Below are 17,601 nucleotides of genomic sequence, written 5' to 3'. Positions count from 1 at the left end.
CATAGCCCCCTCCAGGGGCCCCATAGCCACCTCCAGGGCCTGGTTCTTTCTTAGTGACCTTTCCAGCCCCTCTGCCCTCTGATCTCAGTTCTGCTGGCTCCTCCCTCCCGCTCCCATTTCTGCAAGGAGCTGACTCACTTCCTTCCTTCCCCACCAGCTTCTCTCACTGGCAGGCCCTAGGGCAAGTGGGTACCCACAGGGAGGGGGGTCTCTCACAGGGCACTTCCTGGGCTCCCTTCTCTGTCAGCAGGACTATGAGGCTGCCCCTGGCTCTGGGCAGAGCAGAGCTGGAGGCAAGGTGGACCAGGGATGGGCTTGGCTCTGGGCTATAGGGAAGACTGGGTACCAGCGTCTGGAGCCGTGGGACAGTCAGAGTGGGACATTGGGAAACCTTGAGGAGCACCTGAGGCCCTGGCAGGGGTTGGTTCTGGGGAGAAGAAAGGCTGATGACATCATCCCTGGGATCAAGAAGCCTGTGCTTTCTCTAGAACAGAAGACATCTGCGAAAAGATAGATCTCAGCCCGGAGTGGCGCGGGCCGGAGGCCAAGCAGTGACAGCACTCGTCAGGCAGCATGAGATGGTCACGGCTCTCTGTGACACCCGGTTTCACACCCAGCCCCATCCCATCAGAAGTGTCTGGAGAGTCCCGAGGAGCCTTCCAGGGACAAGGCGATGGGAGGGGTCTGATACAATGTCCTCGTTAGTTCCTCCTGCGGTGGCTCGTCCTCCCCTCCCCGCCCCCAGCTCCCTCCTCTGTGTGCTGGTTTGATTGTGGAGCTGCCTGCAGAGGCACCGGCTTTGGGGCAGTGAGAGATTTCCTCTCCAGGTGGGCTGGCATCTTCTCTCTCCCCCGGAGCCTGTGTGCCTGGCACCGCGGGCACGGGGGACCCAGCCTGCACTGGGCCTGCCGCAGCCTTGCCTCCTCCTCTGCAGGCGGCCTAGGTTACCTAAAGGACATGGGCACAGGGTGAGGTCAAGTCCCCACTCACTTGGCGGTGCGTCAAGATCAATAGAGGCGAGAGGCAAACTGGGCGCCCCGCCTGAAGAGCCTGGGGGGGCGGGGGTGGCTGTGGGCTGTCTTCCTGGAATCCAGTGGCCAGCAAACATCCTTATTCCCCTTCGTGCTTGGCCTTGCCTGGCGGAGCCCCCATTTTCTCTGGCAGTCTCCAGTGAGCCTGATTCTGGCTTCAGTATTTCTGGACAGTGACAGAGGTTCTTATCTAGGTGAGGTTGGGGGTGGCAGGCAGGAATGAGGCTAGGTTTGGAGAAGGTGAGGGGTACTAGCCTGAACACCTCGCTTAGGAAAATGCCCTCACCCTGCATCGTGGGAGGTGAACCACGCTGCCCAGGCCCATGGATGCCTGCCCGCATGCCTCTCAGTCAGGCATCCGTGTGCCTGGGCAGGACGGTTCCCCTCCCTGCACCCATCATTTCTTGGCCCTGACTTGGAGAGAAGAATCAGGTTCTGTGACGGGACACCTGGCTTGGAAATGGCTTGTACACACACACACACACACTCACAGCAGAATTCAGTCTGGGTTGTCCTTTTTACCCAGGCCCTTCCAAAGCATTTTTGCCATGAGTCCTTCTAACCAGCCGTCGCCTTCTCTGTGCAGAGGCAGGCTGGCCTCAAACCAGAGGACTTGGTTTCTGGGGCAGAAGAAGGCACAGTTTTCCCGTTTTTTAATCAGGGCCCTAGGTTCCCCACCCAACCCCTGTGTCCTCCTTAGACCACTGGTCTTGAGGTCTCTCTCTGTGCCTCTGAAGGAGGAGCCCCTGCTGTAAAGAGTCTCCCCTCCTCCCTCCCCACCCCTTCTCTTCAAAATCCCCAAACTGTAGCTCTTACTGTTCTGTAGGAACAGATGCTTGGCAGATCTGAAGTTGGTTGGGAGGGCTGGTTTTGGCTGCAAGAACTGCTTTCAGCTCATTTGGGGGAGGGCAGCGTGGGCAGAAGGGCCCACAAATCGAGAGTTGTATGTGATTGTGTGTGTTGTTAACACATTGGTACTGGGCACAGTATGGACTCTGGAGCTGACTGCCTGGCTTTGAATCCTGGCCCTGCTGCTTACTAGGTGCATGTGCCCAGTCATGTCTGACTCTTCACGACCTCACGAATCATAGCCCAGGCTCCTCTATCCATGGGATTTCCCAGGCAAGAGTACTAGAGTGGGTTGCCATTTCCTCCTCCAGGGAATCTTCCCAACCCAGGGATTGAATCTGCATCTCCTACGCTGCAGCCAGATTCTTTACTGGTAACCCTGGGCAAATTAATTTCTCTGTGCCTCATTTCCCTCATCTGTAAAATAAGAATAATAGTACTCTCCTCACAAGGCTGTTTTGAGGATGAATGAATCAATACAACTCACTCAGAACTGTGTCACGTCATTATCATCTGTCTCTGATGGCTGAGAAGCTCTTGATACCTGGGAGCTCGATGGGCCATCTGCCCACAGGAATGCCACAGCCTGTTAACAGCTCAGCTTGGCTCATGGCAGGTAGGGGGAGGGGTTTACTCTTCTCAGGATGATGCTTTTGTCCCTGAGGCCTTTCAGGTGGTGGTTGTTCAGTTGCTCAGTCATGTCCAACTCTTTGCAACCCCATGGACCGTAGCATGCCTGCCTTCCCTGTCCTTTACCATCCCCCAGAGCTTGCTCAAACTCATGTCCATTGAGTGGGTGAGGCCATCCAACCATCTCATCCTCTGTCATCCTTTTCTCCTCCTGCCCTCAGTCTTTCCCAGCATCAGGGTCTTTTCCAAAGAGTCAGCTCTTCCAGGAGGAGATAGGGAAATGAGGTCCAGGCAGGACCCCACGTTTACTCGGGGCCACAGAGTAGCCCCAGAGTGGGATCGCCTTGCCCCGAGCATCCACTGTCATCTGCAGTTTGCCGCCAGCTTTCGAAGCTCTGCTCCGTTCCCTGTGACTTCCTCCAGTCAAATTCTTGGCTGATACCAGTACCTTTCAAAGGCCAGGCTTCTTTCTACCTATTTGTTTTCCAGTTGAACAAACTATACTTTTTTGTGGTCTCTTTACAAATCAATGTATTTCTTTACACCTGCCTTGCCTCTGACAGCCCATGTGGATTAGGGCTAACAGGAATTGAGGCATATGAGACTTCTCAGGTGGTCCAATGGTGAAGGCTATGTGCTTCCTTCGCCACTGGACAAGGGACCCCAGGTTCGATTCCTCATCAGGGAACTAGATCCCACATGCCATAACTAAAGATCCTGCATGCCACAGTGTGGCAATGAAGATATCATGTGCCCCAACTAAGACCTGGCACAGCCAAATAAATACATATAAAAAAAAAAAAAAAGAGTATTGTGGCACAGAACGGAGAGGCAGCCCTGACCCGCCAGTTCCTGGGTCTGCTCTCTGCTCCTTCCTTCACACATAGGAGTTTGCCCACGCACTCGCACCTTGAATTTTCTAGCTACTGTTGCAAAGCTTTTCAAGTGAAGTGCCTGTGATAGAATGTGGTAGCAGTCGGATCCATGCCTTGCTGCCTGTTCCTCCCGAGGGAGCTTGTTGGAGCCTCTCTAGCATGATGAGTGTGCCCCAGAGTCCTCCTCCCACCCCTCCTCTTTAGCTTTATCCAGATGACATTGCAGGGAAGTGTCCAGCCATGGTCCCCACTACTCCAGGGCAGACCTCCTGGCTTTCTGCTCAGTACAAGACTTCATTGCCTTATTTGCCCTCAAGAGTTCAGGGTTCTGCTGGCAATTCTCCTTCTGGGAGCGCTAACATCAGATGAGTCCAGCAGCCGGTGATGTGGGGAAGCCCTCAGGCCACTGCATTCCGGATGTCTTACCCATGCATGGTCTAGAGAGTCTGCAGAAACAAGGAGCGATTGTGTGGCACTGAGGGGCTTTCTCCCAGGCCTGGGATGCCTTGGGGTGGGGGCTGGCTTCCACTCAGCCTTGCCTTTTCAGCCCCTTGGCATCTGCTTCTGCGCCCAGGCTGGGGGTTCAATTGCGGCTACCATCCCTTCCCCCACTTCCCTCTGAAGCCTGGAGGCCAAGGCAAAGCACATGGGGACAGGAGTTTAAGCTGACTCTGGGTCAGGGGTGGGAGAGAACAGCAGGGGGTCAGGGAAAATGCCTGAAGGAGTCTTTGTCAGGGACGACAAAGACTTTGTCAAGGACAAGCTGAACAGGGATCCTCTGGACCAGACCTTCCCAGTAGAAAGTTCTGCAGAGTGATAACTGTTCTGTCATCTTTGCTTTCCAGCTTGGTAGCTGTTAGCCACATGTAGTTATTGCCTACTTGAAATGTGGTCGGTATGACTAAGAACTGAATTTTAAACTTTATTTGATTTTTAATTTAATCAGAAGCATTCCTTTGTTTCAGTTTAAATAGCCACACTTAACTAATGGCTACCATGTTGAATAGGGCAGCTCTAGATAGCTCATTCAGGAAGAGATGGTGGAGTGGTCTGGAAGCTTGTCTCCTCTTGCAGCACCTCCTGGTGAGTCTGGCAGGGGGGAACATGTTTTCCCTTCCTCCCAGGAAGGAAGGCTTGTCCTCTTGGGCAATTTCTACACTTCACCAGCTCAGGAATCCTGCTGCCCCAGGGCCAACAGGTCCTGGCCGTGTGCCACCACAACTGTGGTAGTGCTTCCCCAGCTCACCAAGCACGTTTTCTGCCCAGCCTGGTAACACACAGGCACTCACATGCCCCAGTGGATTTGGCCAGGGCTCTTAACATGGAGGTGTGGGTTGGTAGGAAAAGTAGAAGCTTTTGCATCTTCCTTCCTGCTTCTATGGAGTTTGGATCTGTGCTTTATTTTTACTTCAAAGGATTCTAGAAACAGGCCCAACAGAGGTCCCCAAAGGTGAACACACAGATCCTCAAACATTTATTGAATGTCCAGTGTTTGAAAGACACTGAGGTTTAGCTGAAAGAACGGCTCTAACTTTGAGAATAAATAGCACAGGCTTCCAGCTCACACCCCAGGAGACCTCACTGATATTTTATTTAAACTGGTGTGTCTGACCCTTAAACTGGGTTTCCTTTTTTTTCTCCTGTGGACATAGAGAAGAGTTGTCTATTATATGAAAAAGAGAAGAACAGTTATTCATTATGCCTATCGGCTCCTGTCTCTCAGAGGGGGCAGGGATGGGAATATTGTGTCATTCATTTACTAGTGCCCCAAGTCTTGGTGGAATTTGGGGCAGGAGAGTGGAGGATGTTGGGAAATCATCCTCAAGGCTGGCCCTTGGCTTTGGACCTTGTGGGAGCTTGGCAAGCAGAGCCAGTTTGGAAATCCCCAGGGGCCACGAGGAAATCCCCAGCAGCTGAGAGTCCTCAGGGAGCAGCAGGCCAAATGGAGCCACCAGTCAGGTGGTCCCTGCCGGCAGCCAGAACCTGACTTCAAGGAAATGGACTCCTGCTCTTGTCAGAGAGGACAAGCCCAGACTTCCCCGCCTGGGCTCTGTGCCCATGAGATGGTATGGGGTCCACAGGCTCTGAGCAAACCTTTGGGTATGCAGATACAGGGACTTGGGGAGCTCTAAGCCTTAGTGGGATTCCCTGGTGGCTCAGACAGTAAAGAGTCTGCCCATGTTGCCGAAGACCCAAGTTCGATCCCTGGGTCGGGAAGATCCCATGGAGAAGGAAATGGCCACCCACTCAGCATTCTTGCCTGGAAAAAATCCCATGGACAGAGGAGCCGGGGGGCTACAGTCCATGGGGTCGCAAAGAGTTGGGACACAACTGTGCGACTTCACAAGCCTCAGTGACCACTCTGGGACAAGCCCACTGACCCTTCTGGATTGCTTGTCCCAGAACTGTCCCCACCACACAGGCTCAAGGCGTCCCTGGAGTCTTCTGTTTATTTATGAAGTCATCCATTCATCCGTTTTATTCCACGTTTGAATGCCTACTATACATGAGGACTGCTTTGGGCTGTGGGAATGGAGCAGTGATGAGCACAAAGTCTGCGCGGAGCTCGTCCTAGCCTCTTCTCATGGGGTGAAGGGAGAGGCCATCTTGACATTTCAGCCTCCTCTCCTAGGGGCGCCTCTTGGGGACGGAGCCGGGAAGGCGACCCTGAGGAGGTGATATCCCACTGCCTGGGCCCTGGCGGACCCTTGTGAAGGAGGCGACCGCCCTCTGCCGGGCTTTAGCAGCAACACAGGGCGGATGCACCGCGGGATTCCAGGCGCATGTGCCGACCTGGCCCCGCCCTCCCGATCCCGCCCTAGCGCTGGCGGCGAGCGGGCGGGGCCAGGAAGCAGTAGGCCTCAGGGGTTGGGGGCGGGGCCAAGGCTGACTGGGCCCCTAGCCACCTCCTAGGCAGGATTATCTGCCCAGCCTTGGGTGTGCACCTTGGGTCTCAGCAGGTTTCTTCTAGCCCTCCTCCCCTCCCAGGTTTCCTCTAGCCCTCCTCCCCATCCCTAGGCTTCTTCAAGGAAGTCTGTTGGGGTCCACTGGTTATTGATGCCCAACAATTTAAGAAAAAACACCTTAAGTATCTCAAAGGGTACCAGTCACTACTAACACCTTTACACTGTTTTTTCATAGGCAAGAAGACTTTTGTTATACACACACACAGGTGATAAAGGATAACCCTTCCCAGCAGAGGAAAGTCACAAGTACTGAGAAACCTTTGAACTGATCACCCTGGAGAATGCATTTGTCTGGTGATGAGGCGTCTCCTACCCCGGGAAGCATAAATGCTCCAGCCCCTCCCCAGCCATCAGAGCTGAGTGCTGGAAACAGGACTTGCCCCAGCTTCCCTAAATAAAGAGTTTTATTGCATGCTCTCTCATAGCTCAGTTGGTAAAGAATCTGCCTGCAATACAGGAGACCCTGGTTCGATTCCTGGGTCGGGAAGATCCCCTGAGAAGGGATAGGCTACCTACTCCAGGATTCTTGGGCTTCCCTGGTGGCTCAGCTGATCAAGAATCCGCCTGCAATGTGGTCGACCTGGGTTCGACCTGGGTTGGAAAGATCCTCTGGAGAAGAGAAAGGCTACCCACTCCAGTATTCTGGCCTAGAGAATTCCATGGACTATACAGTCCATGGGGTCACAAAGAGTCGGACAGGACTGAGCGACTTTCACTTTCACATTGCAAGCTAGGTCGCTTCAGTCATGTTCCACTCTTTGAGATCCTATGGACTGTAGCCCACGAGGCTCCTCTGTCCATGGCATTCTCCAGGCAAGAATACTGGAGTGGGTTGCCATACCCTCCTCCAGGGGATCTTCCTGACCCAGGGATCCAAACCCACCTCTTTTACATCTCTTGCATTGGCGGTGGGTTCTTTACCACTAGTGCCAGGGGGGCAGGCCAAGAGTCCTATTAGTGACATTTTATACATTGCAAATTAGTAATAATACAATGGATACTACACAGTTAGAATCCATTTATGGAGACAGTGCTTATAGCCTTTTTCTTTTTTTGAGTTCTGATTAAAGGGGAGTAACAAAGACAAATGGGGTCAGAGCAGTATTCTTTCATTAATATGTTAACTAGAACCTCAGTCTCAATGTTTTACAAACTATCTCCCTCTAAACCAGCCTCAAGACATTCACAGTCTCATGGTTAGGGGATGAAACAAACAAAAAACCAAAAAACCCCAAACAGGCATTGTGCTTCCCCACGGTGTTCACCTTGAGGTATTACATATCAATACTAGTTTCACAAGTAAACCACTTACTCCTCAGAACCTCCTGCCTAGCCTGCCCTAGCTCTGCTCAGCCGCTTTGCCTGGCCCAGTGCCCAAAACAGAGCCAAGGACCGTTCACCCATCCAATGCTACCAATGTGGGAGAGCAGGGTAGTTGAAATTGTTACTCTATCTAAATATTCCTTTGGTCCTCATTCTTTTATCCACAGCTAATTGCACATGTAGGCTTCCCTGGTGGCTCATTGGTAAGGAATCCACCTGCCAGTGCAGGAGATACAGGTTCTATCTCCAGTCTGGGAAGATCCCCTGGAGAAGGAAATGGCAACCCACTCCAGTATGCTTGCTTGGGAAATCCCACGGACAGAGGATCCTTGCGGGCTATAGTCCATAAGGTTGCAAAAGAGTTAAAAACGACTTAGCAACTAAACAACAAGCTGCACAAGTACCTTTCAGATCAGTTGGTTAAATCCAGTGGGTATTTACTGAACACCTACTATGTGCCTAGTTCTATAGGGGGGGATGGTCTCTAAAGGAAGTAGGAAATGTTCTTGTTCTCCAGGGAGAGAAGAAGGCTTAAACATGTCACACAAATGTATTACCATCAAAACATCAGTTTGGTAATGGCATATATTCACTCATTAAAATTCAATAAATTCAAATACAGCTCACTATCCCCCCACTCCCACCACGCACACACACAACCAGTGCGAAAGTAGAGCTTTCCTATGAAACCTTTTGGAAGATGAAATGGTGTAAAGTGAAGAAGCAATTACCTAAGGGCACATTTTGCTAATGGATGCATTACAAAATCATAAGGCACAGATACAGATTCAGTTCAAAGCTATGGTGATTTGATGCTGAGAGGCTGAGTGTGGTTCCTGGAGAAGGAGCTTGGCAGGGTTGCCCAGGGTGTGTGCTGCCTCTAAAACGCTTGCTGCAAAACAAATGCTGGATGCAGTTTTTGCTTTTATAGCATTTTTTTTTTCCGTAAAAGCAAACCACCTCTTCAGATTTCTTTTGCTTGTCGGAAGCAGGTACTAATGTAGGTCTTCTGTAAAGCTAAGTGGCATAAAGCAAACTTTGAAAAAGCAGAGGATACCTGTATGTGGTTGTGTAGGAAACTATATTACTTGTAGTCTGAAATTGTAACCATTGTATTTTGTCTACTTCGCTGTGTACATTATGCTTTCAGATATAAGGATGGTTTATACAAAAGCATGTGTAATCTATTTTGTGAGCAAGTTAAGGGATTTTTAAGAGTAATTTTGACTATATTCTATTTTTGTCTTTCATGTTGACTTTAGCGACTCTAACCCCCCATGGTGTGTGACTCCCATGTATGTGACGGAGGACTCCCATGTATGTGACGGAGCACCGTGCTGAGTATATTCAAGAATCACCATGCATGAGCGGTGATATGAATATTTATGTATAGACAGTGAATGCTGTAGTTTTTAGTAATAATCACTATCAACCATTTGCTAGACCTAATGCTAGGTGCTTTCCACAAACTACTTTTTAAAATTCTCACAGCAACCCAAGAAGATAAGTATACTATAAGGCAAACAAGTGGAAAGTTTAAGAAGTAACTTCCCCTTAGGTCAGACTGTAAAAAAAAAACAAAAAAAAAAAGAGGCTGAGATTTGGTCTTTGCATTACCACACCACGCAGGCCTTGGGTTTTGGAATGGCTTCATGAAGGAGGTGGGACTCGAGATGACTTGGAGAAATGGGGAGGGTTGGGAAGGTGGAGAGGCTGGTGGAGAGGCTTTCAAAAGTAGAGGCTCTGAGGCTGATGAGGGCCTGAGGTCTTGTCTGAGAGAGTGAGAGCCTGGCGTGCTGGGGAGATGGCGAGAGTGAGAGAAAGGTGAGGGTGAAGTCCTGAGGAGGAGCCAGATTGTGGCCATCCTTGGAGGCACTTGAGGCACCCGGCGTGGTCTGGCTAGCTGTGGGAGTGACCGCATGGCCCCCCAGAGCCGTAGGGCAGGTGTAAGGACCAGGCCCCGGAACAGCGCTGAGCGTTGGGCCACAGAGGGACCAGCTGTGGTTATGTGTGAAGCTGAGCGGGTTGCCAGGGCCCCAGCTCCCCACTCTGAATGAAGAGGTCGTCCTTCTCACGAAGGGAAGTGAAACTGCTCCGAGAGGGTCCCCGTCAGTAACACCAAGCATTTCAGAGACAGAGTAGACAGGACCTAGTCATGACCAGAACCTCAGAGTGGACGGGCCTGTGGTTACCAGAAGTCAGAACAAGACTGTGCAGATAAAGTGACCCTCAGTCACCCAGAAGCTTCCAGGACACTGCTGAGTAGGAGGGGCACCCCGAAGGTTCTCACGCAGCCGCAATAGAGAACACCCAGTCTGTGTGTGAAAACCCAGGCTTCACTCCCAGCAGAGGCTGTGGGCTCGCTGACATCCCACTGGTTCTGCTCTGGCCTCTTCTGTCAGGCTTGGTTATCAGGTTTTACAGTCTTTGGCAGAAACAGCTTGTCAGAAGGAGGTGAGACTGCTGGAGACAGGCACGCTGACAGGCAGAGTGACAGCAGGGGTAGGGGACAAATGAACCGAACGAGCAGCAGATACACAGACACGAAGGGCGTCGGAAGCCACAGGGGTAGAGCGAGCCTTCACGGCTGCGGTGCCGAGAGGGGCCTGGTGCCCTCGGAGAGTGGTTCAGGGCATCGATGAGGCAGAAGCCAGGCTGTAAGTCAGGAGCTCAGAGTTTAAGGTGTTTGAGATGAGTTCTGTGCCTCAGACAGTAAAGAATCTGCCTCCAATGCAGGAGACCGGGTACCATCCCTGGAGAAGGGAAGATCCCCTGGAGAAGGGAATGACAACCCACTCCAGTATTCTTGCCTGGAGAATCCCATGGACAGAGGAGACTGGTGGGCTACAGTCCATAGGGCCGCAAAGAGTTGGACACGACTGAGAGACTAACACTCTCCCTTTCAGAGTATTTTAACTTAAGAAATTTAGAGAGTCTATAAAAAGTCTGTTATTTTTATGATTTTAAGTAGTCACAGAATTGAGAAAACTACTTAAAATAGAAAATATTTTGTCCCTTAAAGGGGGTAGACTTCAGTTACCTGGAAATTTTGCTTGTGATGTCCCTTTTCTCCCCGTAATGATCACAGATAGATAATAATTGTTAAAACTCATTGAAAACGTATGGGCTTTGCAAGTCCCACTTCATTTAATCCCTGCAATAACCCTATGTGGTAGGCACTGTTTTTCTCCCCATTTTACAGGTGAAGAAATGGAAGCACAGAGTTAGGTTGTGTAGTTTACTGCATGGAGGAGCCAAGATTGAACCAGGCAGTCTGACTCTGGAGGTCTCACTGACTTAAATACAATACACTGTGAATAATTCCTTTAAAGCAGTGATCCTCAGAATCATCTGGAGGGCTGGTAAAACCATAGATGCTGGGTCCCCTATCCAGAGTTTCTGATTCAGCAGGTCTGGGGTGCAACTCTAAAATTTACATTTCTAACAAGTTCCTAGGTAATGTTGATCCTGCCGGGCTGGGGACCACATTTTGAAAACCAAAGCCATTTCACCAACTGAGGTTTCACCAATCTCATACTAACAGTGTCAGTGCAGCCTAATCCTCGCTTCGCAGATGACAGAAATTTAAGTCATCTGCCCATGGTCGCACAGCTAAATCATTTAGTCCTTCGTTTACTGACTGTCTCATTGATTTAACAAACAGGCACCTCTGCCCTAGGCCTTATGCTGACCCTCCAATCAAGCAACTCTCAGCTGTGGCTGCATGTAGGAATCACCTGGGGAGCTTTTAAAAATCCCAGTGTCCAGGCTGCCCTCCCAGACCAATCAAATCAGAAACTGGGAGGAAGTGGTGGGATCCAGGCACTGGTATCTTTAAAGTCCCACAGGGGTTTTCAGTGTGCTACAGAGGTTGGCATCATTGTGTCAAGAAAGCCCTGGAGATGCAGAGACCTGTGACACAGTGCATGCTCCTGAGGGGCCAGATCATCTTCCCAGGAAAACACACCCTTCCCTGGGAAGTAGTTGTTCAGTCACTCAGTCTTGTCTGACTCTGCGACCCCATGGACTGTAGCCCGCCAGGCTCCTCTGTCCATGGCATTTCCCAGGCAAGAATACTGGAGTAAGTTGCCATTGCCTTCTCCAAGGGATCTTCCTGACCCGGGGACCAAACCAGGATCTCCTGCATTGGCAGGCGGGTTCTTTACCACTGAGCCACCTGGGAAGCCCCCTCGCTAGAAAGCAGTGCTTGAGTGCTAAGGCGCTTCGGTCATGTCCGGCTCTTTTTGACCCTACCGACTGTAGTCTGCCAGGTTCCTCCGTCCATGGAATTCTCCAGCCAAGAATACTGGAATAGGTTGCCCTGCCTCCTCCAGGGGATCTTTCCGACCCAGGGATCGAACTCACGTCTCTGATGTCTCCTGTATTAGCAGGCAGGTTCTTTACCACTAGCACCACCTGGGGAGCCCAGTCCTGATGGCTGGTACAGTGAGTGGCAGGTAGGAGGTGGAGCTAGGCTTTGGTCTTCTTGGGCAGTGCTTAGCAGCCTTTTCTCTGGGCTCACTGGAGCAGCCAGGATGATAGGCCTGGGGTCTCCAGAACCCCTGCTGGGCCCTGGTTAGGTGACAGTTCTGCTCAGGCTTCTTAGCACCCCCACCCTCACCCCACCGCTGCTCTTCCCGGAGAGGAAGAGGGAGGCGACAACTGTTTCCTTTATTCTGCAGAGCTGACAGTGTCTGAGACAGCTTCAGAAGAGCTGTCTCTTGGCTCCTTCCTACCTGCTCCCAGCCCCCATTTCGGTCTCATGGGTGTCCCCAGCTCTGGTCTGGGCACCCTGGGATACTAACTCCACAGGCTTCTCTTCATGTGGAGCACTGGCCTCTCGCTGCAGCGCTTGCTCATCAGCCAGACACCCACAATTTCCTCTGCTTGCAGGCCCACCCACCCCGCCCCACCAGCCCCACCCTCCTCAGTTGCTGGCAGTGTGGGAGAGAGGGACGTCTACACAGAGCGTGCAGTCAATTCCATGCATGTCCCCAGTGTATTTATAACGGGGAGGCGGCCACAGTGGGCCTCAGACTGATCGTGTGGGTCTCTGCTCCTGCAGGACTTTACAGGATGGCCGTACAGCTGCTGTTTGGGCACAGCGTGCAGCGGGCCCTGTGTGTGTCTGTTGCTGTTGTTGTATCGGAGGTGACGTTAGTGGTTGTCTTGGCCTCTGCCGCAGTCATTAGTTGGCTGGGGTGAGCCTATGATTGCATGTTCTCAAGAACACTGCTGTGATCGAGTGTTCATGCGTGCTGGTGTGTGTGTGTCTGTGTGTGTGTGTACGTATGCTCATCTTGATCCTAGCCTGTGGGGCTGGGGGGCTGCAGGTCTCAAATTCCTCTGCTATTTTTAGGGGCCATATCAGCTCAGCTGTCGGGAGCCCGGGTGTGTGTCAGTCGGAGAGTCTCCCCCTCCCTGTCCCTTGCCCCTATCCCTCCAACACCTCCGGCCCCCTATCCCCACCCCACGTCCTTCCCCTCAGAGCCTCCTCCTCCTCCAGGCACGCTGTATCCCCCCTCTGCCTCCTAGCATACCTGGTTCCCGCAGTCCTCCCGGCCAGGCCACTCAATCTCTCTCTCTCTCCGACTGGCTCTGGCCAGGGTTGGGCAGCTCTGGCCGGGAGGGGCCTGGGGAGAGGGAGGGGAACAGGGGCGGGGCCACTGCCAGTGCTATTTTGAGCCGCTAACGGGAGCAGCATCGGAGAGGAGACTCCTTGCTCTGGGCTGCTCCAGGCCAGGCCATGCGGGTGAGTGTCCCTCTGACCCCCCACCCCGGAAATGCCCCAGACTCCTCACGTTGTGTCCTCATTTAGGAAAGGAGGGGCCTTTTTGTCGTTTCCCTCGATGTGGCTGAAGTAGGTGGGGAGGGAGGGCTCAGGCTCCTCTCTTGGCCTCTTGGTGAGGAGGGAATCCTTCATCCCCACAGCCTCTGCCTCTCATGACTTCGGGAGTTTGGGGGGGGACACCATCCTCTAAACCTCAGGGTCCGGGGACTGTATCAGTCACCCCACCTGCCGGGACACGCCTTCCCCACCAACTGTGAGTGCCCCAGGCCTTCATTCCTGGGAATGCTATTACCTCCCAAAGCCCAGAACCCCAGCATCTCCCAGGCCTTTGGAAGTCCTGTCCCTGGTTTGCGTTGCCAGCAGAGCCCTCCACCTACCCCCCACCCCTCTTTCCTCCTGGTGAACAAGAGAGAGGGGCTTGAGAGGGTTGGTTTGGGGACTTGTCAGGGCTCCCCGCTCGGAGCCCCCGAAGGTGGGCTCAGCGTCGCCTCCTCCATTTCTGTGAATTGGACACTCATATGGGGCACAGAGGGCATCTCAGGGATGCCCTGACTCTCTACAGGTCTCTTTTTTAGCAGAGATTACTTCAGAAGAGTAAGTTCCTTAAAAAAGCAAGTGAGGAGAGACAGAGCTGCCTCCAGTGTGTTCTTCTCCCCCACGCCGCTCCTCCCAGCCACCAAGGATAAGGTTTTCAGTTGTGTCAGCAGTTGGCTGAGTCTAGGAGCTGGCCTGGCGGAGGTGGATCAGGAGCCTGAGATGTGCCCGAGAGCATTTGTGTCCCCCTGTGCCCAGAGCCTGCCCCGCCCCAGCCTCAAAACTGGCACCAGCGCCAAGGTGTGTGGGCGGGCTGGGGGGTGGGGCCTGAGAGACTTCACACCCTGGGAGTGGGTGCTTCCTGCTTAACACCCCACCCCACCCCTGCCCACCTTGGGCATCCAGGTCTCTGGCACCAGGTCACAGATTTGGGGCCATGCACGATGATGGCCAAGCAGTTGGCAGAGTGCCCTGCAGGCAGGCAGTGAGGATCCCCAGAGAAGGGGGGCCGGCCCCCCAGCAGGTCTGGCCGTTGGAAGAGGAAGCCTGGGCCTTCTGCAACTGCAGTGCTGACAGGAAGCCATCCCAGCGCACCTGCTTCCTCCAGGCTGGCCCGGCCGGCGGTGGCCTCTCACTTGGTGGCTTTCTGTTCCGCCCTGGGCCAGAGGAGGGCTCTCGCTGGAGGCTGGACCGAAGGCGCCGGACTGTCCCTGCCAAACTCTTCTCCCCTTTCTCCTCTGGCAGCCTGGCCTTGAGGGCATTCCTGGCAGAGCTCCCCCCCCCACCCCGCCCCCATTCCTCCCAGGCGGCTCAGTATAAAGCTTATTGCAGTCACGGGCAGGTAGAGGGGTAAGGCCATCTCTGGAAAACCCCTGCTTTCTACCCAAACTGTTGCTCTGGCAGGAGGTGTCATGGGAGGTCAGTGACGCAGGTGAACCAAGGAGGGGAGGGGGCAGGGCTACCTTCTGCCCCCTGACATGAGCCTCCGGGGTTCCTGCTGGAGGGCAGACCTGGGTGTGCGTCCCAGTTGGCCACTTGCTCCCATGAGACCTTGGTTGTTGTCCAGTCGCTAAGTCGTGTCTGGCTCTGCGAGCCCATGAGACCTTGGACAGGCCAGTTCTGAGCTTCCTTTAGCTCATCTGTAAAGTGGGAATCATACTAGTATCTGCTTCAGAGGGATGTTGTGAGGATTAATTGAGATGATGCATGTCAAGGGTTTAACACAGTACCTGGCACTTAGTACATGCTCTTATTGCGCTAACTGTTCTTACTGGTATTTCTTCCTTACACCGCCGCCCTCCTCTCCCATCCTTAGATAAGTTGGTGCTAGGTTAGGACTAGCAGGGAGACGGTCACCTGGGAGATACCCTCTGCATTCCAGTGGTAGAGGGGAGAGCTGCCAGGCTCCTTGGTCACAAATGGCGGATCTTCTCTTCCTTTAGGTGCTCACTCTTGGGGTGTCCACTGTCCTTGGGCGCTCACAGTGGGTGGATGTCTTGCATGGACATTTGGGCCTCAGTGTATTTGCCCAGGCTGAGCACTCCATGCCTGGAGGGTGCCTCATGGGTGGAATGATTCTCCTAGGGGCGTTTGTGTACCCGTTCCCTCCTGCAAGGGACCCAGAGGATGATAAGTAAAGAGCGGATGGTCCTGCTCGTGATGCAGAGGGTGAGACCCAGCCTGCCCCAGCCCCTCAACCCAACCCCAGCCTTTGAAGCCTTCAGGGCAGAGGGTAGATGGGTCTCTCCATACATTTCTTGGATTTCTCCTCCTTGAGAACAAATGTTTTTGGCTGTTATCTCCTCCGCTTTTTCTTTTTTATGGACTGTTTTGCCATCTTTATAATAGAAATAAATAGTAAGTAACAAATACACAACATGATAAATACCAAGTGTTTCTATTGCATCTAATTTGCACAATTTACAAGATTGTTATGATCACTGTTTGCTTACTATTTAGGTTCTAGTGTTTTTGATTGATGTTATTTTAGGAGGAGTTTTCCATATGGCTACATTGTCCACATATTTGTTAGTTTAAATCGCAACATAACAATGGATTGTACTAATTTAGCACAGTTTACCTGAGCCCCTCCCATTCTTACGGAGTTAATTATTTCCAGTTTAGGGCTGTTATAGATGGTGCATCTTTGCATAGGTTTGTATGTGTGTGTGGTGGGGGGGTGGTTTCTCCTAAGTCAGCTTATACATTCTGGAAGATGGGATGGCTACTGTGGGCTCTGCAAAGAGCTACTAAGCAATTTCAGAGTGTCCTGCCCTCCCCTCATCCCCATGGTTTACTATCTACTTATTGTTGCTAAAGTTAGAGATTATACCTCCCTTGTTTTTCCCCACATCCCTGGGAATCGGGATGGACAAGCTTTATTCTTGATAATTTACAGCTGACAGAAGAGACCAGATGGGAATAAGAGGTTTGTACAGAGGACCCCCACTGCAGGACTGTCAGGCAGCAAACATCTATTAAGTGCCCACAGTACGATGAGTAAAAACAGAGTCCTGCCCATGAGGGAATCAGTCTGGAGAGTGATCTAGGCAGCACAAGCGGCTCCCAAGATCCATCCTGGCTGTGAATCGCAGTGCTCCCACCTGCCAGCTGCAGGGCCCTCAGTGCGGGACTTGCCTTCTTCATTTCCTTACCCAGATAGTGGGTTGTTGTGAGGATTAGGTGAGGAGGGAGTGTGAAGCACCTACCACTGTGCTGAGCACCACAGTGAGGATTTGGTGAGCCTTGGTTTCTCTCCCCTTCTGGAAGAGAAGAGGACAGGAGTGCCAGAGAGGCAGGAGGTGGCCAGAGCCTTAGAGAGTGGTGGGCTTGTGGTCCCTTCGCAAGTCCAGAAACTCAGTTTGGGCACATTGAATGCTGGTAAGCTCCGCCCTTTCAATCTCTGCTTTGGCTGGACGCAGGCCTCCCGAAGCTCGATGCTGACACAGATCTTAACCAGAGTTGGCCACTAAGGATGACTCAGCCCCCCAACCCTGCCTGACACAGCAGAAAAGATGGGCCTCCAAGGGAGCCGCACAGGCTTGCAGCCGGAGCCACTGGGGTTGAAACCCCAGCTCCACCACTTACCAGCTTTATGACTTCATCTCTCAGTCTTCTTCCTCGTCAGTAAAACAGGAATAATAATGGTTCTCCTATCCTAAGGCTATAAGATTTATATACAAAAATACACATAAAACACCTTTACAGGGCCCTTCTCATTGTAGGTGCTCCATGTTCAGTAATGAATGTTGTTGGACTGAACTCACCAGAGAGAGGACAGGTCAGAGAAGAGAGGCTGTTGCTCCCAGGCACCCTCGCTCCACGGAACCATCAGGTCTCAGTTCTGCTAGAGTAGGAGAGAGAGATGCAGGTGACTGTAGCGGAGATGCTCCCACCATCTTTGGGACTGCATTCCTTACCTGTTCTCTGTGGGACAAAGACAGGTATTTCTTGACTCTAATTTTAGTTAAAATCTAGTGATAAGGAAGAGAGGAAAAGATCTGGGCACTTGAGCACAGAAGCCACAGAAAGAATTCCTCCAGGGAAAAGCCTACGTCTGTGGTCGGAAGGATGCTCCTGAGGAGCAGCTGACGTGGAGGCTG

The 17,601-nt window shown here is 52.3% G+C and overlaps 1 protein-coding gene across 3 annotated transcripts in view; it reads left to right on the top strand.

Annotated features, from left to right (window-relative positions):
• Nucleotides 1–17,601, top strand: part of MYO18A (myosin XVIIIA) — an 85,947-nt gene that overhangs the window by 11,437 nt on the left and 56,909 nt on the right. The window contains exon 1 of one of the 3 annotated variants that reach the window (XM_052657338.1): nt 13,349–13,426. The exons of 1 other annotated variant lie outside the window; for it this stretch is intronic. The gene's annotated coding sequence lies outside the window, so the exon portion shown is untranslated. Of the gene's footprint in view, nt 1–13,348; nt 13,427–13,605; nt 13,719–17,601 lie in introns of those variants that run through there. One more of the 3 variants, XM_052657339.1, reaches the window with a different exon arrangement.

Source organism: Budorcas taxicolor, chromosome 19 (genome assembly GCF_023091745.1).
Source record: "Budorcas taxicolor isolate Tak-1 chromosome 19, Takin1.1, whole genome shotgun sequence".
NCBI classification, from domain to species: Eukaryota; Metazoa; Chordata; class Mammalia; order Artiodactyla; family Bovidae; genus Budorcas; species Budorcas taxicolor.
Note: the sequence above shows the minus strand (reverse complement) of the source record. Positions and strands in the feature narration are given on the sequence as shown.